Source organism: Euprymna scolopes, chromosome 19, assembly GCF_053919585.1.
Source record: "Euprymna scolopes isolate OS-2025 chromosome 19, ASM5391958v1, whole genome shotgun sequence".
Taxonomy (NCBI): Eukaryota; Metazoa; Mollusca; class Cephalopoda; order Sepiida; family Sepiolidae; genus Euprymna; species Euprymna scolopes.
The window spans coordinates 53,469,175-53,478,643 of NC_136500.1; positions in this window are offsets into that span (position 1 = coordinate 53,469,175).

The window sequence follows — 9,469 nt, forward strand, 5'->3', positions numbered from 1 at the left end:
GAACACATATCTAAAGAAATGGCAGAAACACTAGAAGATGACCTCCAATCTGTAGTGGAATGGGGGAAAAATGGATGGTCACATTCAATGCCGCCAAGACTAAACTAGTTTCATTCAATAATTACAAGAAACCTTTTCTACCACCTATAGCAATGGCCAACGACTCTTTATCTGAGAGTACGTCTTTCAAGCTCCTTGGCCTAACGTTCAAAGGAAACATGAGTTTGAACAATTACATCGAGGGCATTGCCAGGGCCGCTGCAAGGAAGGTGGGCTCTCTCTACCGTGCTAGAAAACTACTAACACCCGAAAGTATCCTGTACCTCTATAAGGCCACCATTCGCCCATGTATGGAGTACTGCTGCCATATTTGGGCTGGTTCATCGGCTACTAGTCTCTCGCTCCTTGACAAGGTTCAAAACAGAGTTGCAAATCTGATAGGCCCTGAACTGGCATCTAAGCTTCAGCCTCTGTACCATCGACGTAACGTTGCATCCCTCTGCCTGTTTTACAAGTATTATAAAGGTGAATGCTCTGACGAACTGCAATCACTTGTGCCCCCACGACGTGAACACCCTCGACAGACCCGACAGGCTGCAAAATCCCACCCCACACTGTAGAAATCCCTAGATGTAAAAGATCGTTCTACTCCAGTAGTTTCTTCCCCAGAACCGCTAGACTGTGGAATTCCATTCCAGGTCCCTGCTTCCCCAACTGTACTGACGTGCAGAAGTTCGAGTGCAACGTGAACCAACGTCTTGCCCAAATCCCTATATAGTACCCCAGTAGTTGTTGCCCATGTTAGTAGCCCCCTACACCAAAGTGGCAATGTGCCTTGTATGGGGTGAAAATAAATAAAAAAAAATGTTTTGACAAGCTCCTGGGTTTGACCTTTACTCCTGATCTGAAATGGAACACGTATATAAAGTTGCCCGGGCCGCTGGGAAAATGGTAGGATCCTTCTACCGCTCCAGAAGATACCTCACTACTGATGCAATTCTCTATCTCTATAAAAGCCAAGTACGTCCAAGGATAGAGTACTGCTGCCGCATCTGGGCAGGAGCTGCTAAAAATAGTCTATCCTGTCTTGACATAGTACAAAATAGACTTCGTGGCTTAGTGGCGGATGCTCTTTTCTCTTCCCTACAACCTCTCTCCCACAGAAGAGACGTTGCGAGCCTGTCTTTGTTTTATCGTTATTTCCATGGCAAGTGCTCGTCCGAGCTCCAATCTCTGGTCCCCCCTCGCCAATCCTCTATGATAAACACCCGTCTAGCTAAAACCACTGTCAGTAATTTTCCCCACTCTTTATCAGTGCCTAAATCAAAACGTAGATTCCATGAGCATAGCTTTTTTTCTGATAAGTGAACGCCTGTGAAATTCTCTTCTGTTTGCCTGTTTCCCACCTGCCTACAACTTGGACATCTTCAAGTCCAACACAAACAAATTCCTGATTAATCGCCTCCTAAGTAAGACACTTTATCAAATCTCCAATACCAACTATTACTACGATATTATCCCATTGATTATTGTACACAAAATAACCCTTATCCCCGAGTGGCTTACGGGCCTTGATAAGTGGTGATCCCCATGTAAAGAAAAAAAATGTACATCTTTGCAATTTATAACTATAATAAATTGCGGTTTCGTTTAATGCCATAACCAGCAAATTCTAGCATACTACAAATATAATTTGCTGATTTCTTTCAGTCTTCTGATGAGAAGAATAGCCAGAATCGCATTCTTTGAAACTCCGCTAAATAAGGACTTTTAAGTTGTATTTTTGGAGTATTTTGTTGAACAATGAATTTGATTGTAAATTTCAACTTACAGTTTTAATTTCAACCGTATTTCTCGCGGTTAATGTTGGCCCTGTTGTTTATTTCCTTGCTAATAGAGTCAAAGATGATTTTGTGATCAGGTTCGAATCTCTCAATCGGTTGCAATCGTAACTCCCTGCCCTGATGATTTCTGATAGGATTAAACAATAATGTCTGTAGGTATTAAAACTAATTATAGTAGTAATTTATATATATATATATATATATACATATATATATATATATATATATATATATATATATATTATGTATGTATGCATGTATGCATGTATGCATGCCTGTATGAATGTATACTAACAAATATATGCTCTCTCCGTCGCATAATTTTTAGCTGGTAGTTTGGTATCAAGGTGAACGGAAATATACAACTGGCTTCCAACAAAAGAGCTACTTATTGAGACGGTATCATGACAGACATATACTACACTACCTTCCCTTTATAAAGGACAATTTTAATGCTTAGGATGATGAGATCATGATTTTAGATACTACATTACCCGCGACACACACACAAAAGGGAAAATATTCTTGGCAGAATGGTTCACGAGAAACGAACATATAGCTTACCGAACTTCCTCCAAAGTGGAAGTAATTCCTAGTAGGAATGTGTCACAGCGAATGAAAGTATATTATATTATCCCAACAGGAAACTTTAAGTCCTGGGATTGTCCATCACCACAAAGTAAATGAGGTACTGGTGTATTAGAGGTGATATATTGATGAAGGAAGGACTATATTCCATACTGCTCCATAAAGGAAAACGTAAAACCTGGTAGGATGGTATCGTAACAGATACTATATTATCTATACAAAAAGAAAAGGTAATTCCTGGGAGAACCCCACATAAAACAAAGCAAGGTTTCGGAGTATGATATCATAAAAACAGAACAGATACTACACTCCCCAATAACGCATCAATAAAAAAGGAGTAAGTCTTCCCTGGGATGATGATTTTATGGCGACAAAACATACAGTACATTACACACTCCCTCAAGGGAGGATGTTATATCTGGAAGGATTGTCGCTCCCCCTTCTTTAAAAAAGAGATTTCTGAAAAGACGACCTAATGACAACGGAATTCATACTATACAACGCACACACCAGATAAAAAATTCGTTTCAATGTTTATTTGTCATTCAGTTAAGTCACAAAAGAATTATGTTTTTCATAGTTCTGAGCTTTTTTGGCTAAGCAATGTTTAGTGGGGTGGTGGTGCTGACGATCCGTTTGTTTAGCGTCCGGGGTATATCAACGAGATGACAACTATTATCGATCCCGAGCAATCTCTGTAGATAAACGTTTCTTATGTTATCGACAACGAAGGCCGGCGTGTGACCGAGGGCGAAGAATGATGTTTCTCACGATACTAGATGTGATGCAAATGTTTTACTTGACTGTAGTGTCTGAAAGAGTCCAAAAGCTTAAATCTTTTACTGATCACAATCTGACCACCTTTATCAAGCGTCAACCGAAGGTCAAGATTAGATGTGACAAGAAAAAGACTGCATTCATCAGGTTTTTTTTGTTTTGTTTTTTGAGGGGGATACAAGTAGCAAGCTTGAGTATATAAAACAACAATCAATTATGAGAATATCGCACATTGTTCCTGGCCCTATAGGCTTCCAACCCAACGGGTAAGTTTAGCCTCTTAACTATTCGTGTAAATGAGTAACCCTCATTCTTAGTAATAAAAATGATAAAAGATGAGCACTCACCACTTTAAACATTTGTCTCCAATATTTCCAAAATTTTATTTTTCTTGATAGGACACAACCCATTCGCTAACTCACACCTCTATTTTATTTTATCACCCACTTATATCCCAATCCCATTTAAAGAACGAGTTGTTTGTTTGGGACAACAGTGTAGAGTCTATTGTTTAGAAAGGGTTAAGAGAAGCTTACTAACTTTTTTTTTTATATTTGTTCTTAAACACATTCTTCGGTTTATACCAATGAAATCTTTATACGTAAACAGATTTAAGAATAATGATTATTTCTTAGCTTAAGTAGAATGGCTTTTCATATAATACGCGGTATCGTTGTGACTGAGATAATGCTAGGTAAAGTACGATAGATATTACAGGTATTATTAGGCTTTTGTTTCATTTGTTCCGATCATATTACTTTATATTTTCTGCAAAGAAATGATCCAAATTACAGTATTTAATCTGCGAATCACAACGACGTCAGACGTTTTATTTAGGAAATCATCTTTCTTAAAAACAGAATATTAATACGTTGTGTTCATCAAATCTTTTGATTAAATTTATGGCTTTTCTTTTTTTTCATTTTTCTTAAACTTTTTCTTCTAGTGGATGGGACATCCAACCAGATGTCTGAAATTTACCCCTATTTTAGTGAGTCCAACCAAGAGATCTTTTCAGGATTCTAGCCGTCCCTTTCAGTGCAATCGTTTGTATTTCACTTGCACTTGGTTCACCGGGTACGCTTGCTATGTATTTTTTAAAGTTCTTTTTCATAAGCCCAGTTGCTCCTATGATGACTGGTATAATTGAAACGTCTTTTAATTTCCAATTTCGTTTCATATCATACATAAGTCCTTGATACTTTGTTATCTTTTCCCTCTCAACTCTGTTAAGCCCTGTATAATTGGGTACACTGACCTCTATTACGGTCGCTTTTTTGTTTGCTCTGTCCAAAATCACTATATCTGGTTTAACAGCTGCGTTTTCAAGATATGTAGCAGTAGGGATTATGTAGTCATATTGAATAGTGTAGTTGTCATTCCCAACTGTTCGTTCGGGTATATGTTCCCAGGAGTTTTTACTACACTGAATGTTGAGTTTCTTACATATCTTCCAGTGAAGGTATTTGCAAACTCCGTTATGGCGATCTGTATAATAACCGTCTCCAAGTAGGACTTTGTAACCAGAAATCAGGTGGCCCACACTCTCAACCTCAGTGCTACAGAACCTGCATTTATTATTGTTGCTTAGACCACACATCTTTTTGAAGGCGTTTGTCATGAGGCCCTGGTCTTGTGCAGCCAATATCAACCTCTCTTGGTCGTAATGGAGGGATCCTCTTTTGAGCCATTCCAGGGAACCATCCCTATCAATATATTCTTGGGATAGTTCAGTCGGTAGGTATTTTGCCCGTTTATGGTTGGTCCATTCTTCTGTTTTAACACTATGGAACTGGCTAGTGTATTTTTTTTTTTTGCAGTACTAATGCCTGAGTAAATTTCGTGATACAAATTAGTAATGTTTATTTGAGAAAATTAATTTGTTAGCAACTGTGTAAATCACGAATCTGTAACAAAAATTTGAGACTCGGGATCACAATGTAAATACAGTATTTAAAAATAGATTTGCAACTTGGAATAAAATGAACATTAGTTCTGATTATGTAAATATAATTAGGTTAGAAGCAAAAACTCTCCGGTATACACACACACACACACACACACACACACACATATATATATATATATATATATATACGTTTCTTATCGTTGAGCACTTTCTGTTGAATTAAAAAGTCGGTCAATTTAGCTCTTATGCGTAGATCATCGTATAACGATTTGATCACTGTCTGTCTGACGTAATGAACATTTAAATTAAAATGTTTAAAATTCAACGCTATTTCACATGATTAATGGTAGCCGAATGGATACGGCCTCCGCTAATCGAGCCAGAGATGTCTCGTGTCGCGGGGTTCGAATCGTTCGACTGGTAGTAATCGTGACACCCTGCACTGAAGAATCCCGAAAGGATGAAACACTAGTGTCTGTAGGTATTTAATTATTATAGTAAAAAAATAATTATATATATATATATATATATATTACTCGTGACCTGTTTGGTCAGTATGTTATATTAGCTATGGCATTAATGTATAAGCGTGACACTTGTAACGTAAAGAAAATACGTTTTTTTTATATATAAGAGAAATATTTCTATGAAAGTATATTAAAATGAAAAAAGAATATAAATAGATTTTTATGAGTCGTTCTGTTTATAATTGTTTATTTTTGAAAAAAAATGTACAGCCATTGAATGAGTGGTTTGCCATACTTATAGGTGATTGTGCACTGAACAGATACTATAATACTTAAAGTTAAATTCAAATTTTGATATATCTTTTAATTTAAACGCGAAAAAAAGAAACAATAGGGACACTGAAAACGTACACAGTAAAACAATACGTTTTATTGTCGCATAGATTATTTATTTGTAATGCAAATAAAAAACATATTTTGGGGGTTATTTATTTATGTTGGTAGAGTAGAAGAAAAAGTATGAATGTATTTAAGAAAGGTGTATTAGAAATGGAAAATGAATTTAAAAAAGAGGAAGGCAGTGGGTAAATCGCCGTTGTAAAATGCTCTTATGGTTGTACCCGGGTTAATGTAGATTTATTTGTGAGTAAATGTAATTATACTAATTAAATTAAATTTAATTTAAATAACTTTAACGTAATGCGGAAATGACGATGTAAAAACAAAGCAAAGAAAACGTATAAATGTTTTTTAAAGAAAGGTCAAATTCTGCAAAAGTAGCGATTTGTGTTTATTTGTTTACACTTTTATGGGTTTATGTTTATGTACGCATGCGCAACCGGAAGTAGTAAACCGGATGTGGGTTGCAACACCCGTTACAAGGTCATTTGAGTTTGTATATATATATATATATATATATATATATATATATATATATATATATATATATACTATGAGGAAGACCCCACGTTGTCCGAATTCGAATGATGATCAATGTATATTCCACACTTTCATATTTTTATTGCTATCGAAATCAGCGAAACGGCTTGTTTTTTTTAATCGGATCGATAGATTGTCTGCTCTAGTTGGGGACCTATAGCGGTGCATCCGAAGGAAGCTTCACGCGCCTCCCCGCAGTGACTTAATCCGTAATACACTGTTGTCTACAATATACTGAATAGAACTTGCTATTGATTTTATAAAATTATTTTTCATATATAATGGTTTGAATTCAAGTTTAAAATGCAAAACTCTAGTATCATGGTTTAATTTTGCTCTAAACAGAAACATTCATTTCGAACGCGCCTGTTATATTACTTTTGATTTAAGATGTCTGCCCTTACTGCTTATGCGGTGATAATGGGTTGAATTTAAGTTTAAAATGAAAACGTCAAATGTCATCGTTCAGTTGTGCTGTACACAGAAATATTCATTTCGAACGCGCCCCTGTCATACCATAGAATCTAGTGTTGATTTTATATGTCGGGCCTGTCTGCTTGTGCGGTAATAAAACATCTCAAATGCCTTAGTGATGTTAGGCTATATCAGGTGTTTACTTTGGTCAAAATCGTCTGTTTCTTCTTTCATCAAATTTTGCCGATTATCGATTATCGATAGTTATCGAAGACATTCTGATACGATACCTATCTAAGACCGCTGTCGGTTGCATAATGCTAATTTGTGTGAAATTTCATTTAAAAATGACCCAGTCGTTTCGAAGTTCATAACCGTGATGACATCAACGCATCGGCCTCGTAAAAGTTTTACGGGTGCAGGTGATCGGCTCAATTCAGTTTCTGCATGGAAGAATTAATCTCTACTTTGGACGCACGACGATCGACGTTAGTGTGACTCCTTAGTCACACACCGTCAGTATCTGCAACAGGAAGATAAAACTTTCAGGTTATGAATGCATGAGTTCAGTCATCATAACTACATAATTTCGAGCCAAATGAAAAGATAGAAGAAATTACTCTTGGGCAATCCCTTGCTAACCCCACTCCTCTTAATGCACCCATTTTCCTTCGTTGGAATCACTGTAACATTTACATCAAAAGAAAACACGTATAACAAAACAAATATATGCAATCGTAGTCAAAAAAATTCAATCGCAACAAAATTTTGTGTACATATGTTTCAGACATTTTTAATAATATCATCTCTTCAGCACAAAATAACAAAAGAAAAAAATTCTTATTATTTCGTAATCAATGGAATTGTTAAATGGCTACAAGTACATAAACATATTTACCCATCAGCATTCAGAAACAATGTTTGCTTATTTTACACTTATATTATATATCGTATGTATTCTATGATATAAATACGCTTGCATACACACACAGGCACACAGTTTATATATATATATATATATATATATATATATATATATATGTTTATACATACATATATATATATATATATATATATATATATATATATATATATATATATACATGTGTGTGTGTGCGCGCGTTTTGAATATATTTGTGAATGCGTCTCTGAGTCCTGAACACTTTAAAATGATCATATGGATGCTATAAGGGTTTATAACTATGTACAATGACACGATTAAACACAAACACTTATATATATATATATATATATATATATATATATATTTGTATTAGTGTTTATATTATAGAGAAAAGCAACATGTGTTAATTTTATAAGTTTTACATTAGATCGACATGCCCGTATTTGTTTTGACGATCATGTTTTCCAAAATGCATCACATCTTACATACCACTGTGTGACAATCTATAATAAAATATATTTTGCTTTATATATATATATATATATATATATATATATATATATATATATATATATATTATTAAGTGTTTCCTTTTCAGATTTAATATGTTTTTAACCCTTTTTCAAAGTGTTTTTAACGTTTTATTAACTATTTGCTCCGTTATATATATATATATATATATATATATATATATACATATATATATATATATATATATATACATGTTATACAATGTATATTTGTGGACGTATCGATTAATTGCCAATTGAATTTTTGAATATCGTCATTATTTTGATTAATGCTCATATACCTATAAAATCAATGTCAAAATTAATTGGCTCAATTAATTAAACTTCATGAATATCGGTATTCCTAATCGAACATGCATATAATACTTTTGCCAAAATCAAGGCAACAAAATATAAAATAAGAACATCATATGGTGTATGTCCTTATGTGTTAACGCATCCGGGAATATGATGTGCTTTGTCTTGATTTTTGCAAAAATATTGTATATATATATATATATATATATATATATATATATATATATATATATATGCGTTTTACTTTTCTACCGTATTTTTCTGCTAAGTTACAGTATTGTTTAAGCTACGCGACCGTTTTTTGGCCTCCATGTAGTCTCCTCAGACTCAATTACAGTCTGAGGAGGCTACATGTCGGCCAAAATCTGAGGAGGCTACATGACGGCCAAAAAACTGTCGCATAGCTGAAACAATAATGTAACTAAACAGAAAAATACGGTAATAAAAAATAAAACGCATATTTGCTCTACAACAGTATTGAGCACTTTCTTCAGGTTTTTATTAATTACCATTTCTACTATATATATATATATATATATATATATATATATATATATATATATATGATTACTTCATTTAATTACAAATTAGTATACGAAAATATTGTTTTATGCGTGAATTTTCAATATTTACTTCCAGAGTGCTCAATACATAGGTAGAGCTAGGTAGTAAGTTATGATAATACATAAGGCAATTAAACTAATTGCCATATATATTTTCATAACTTACTATATATATATATATATATATATATATATATATATATATATATATATATATATATATATAAGACATAGAGT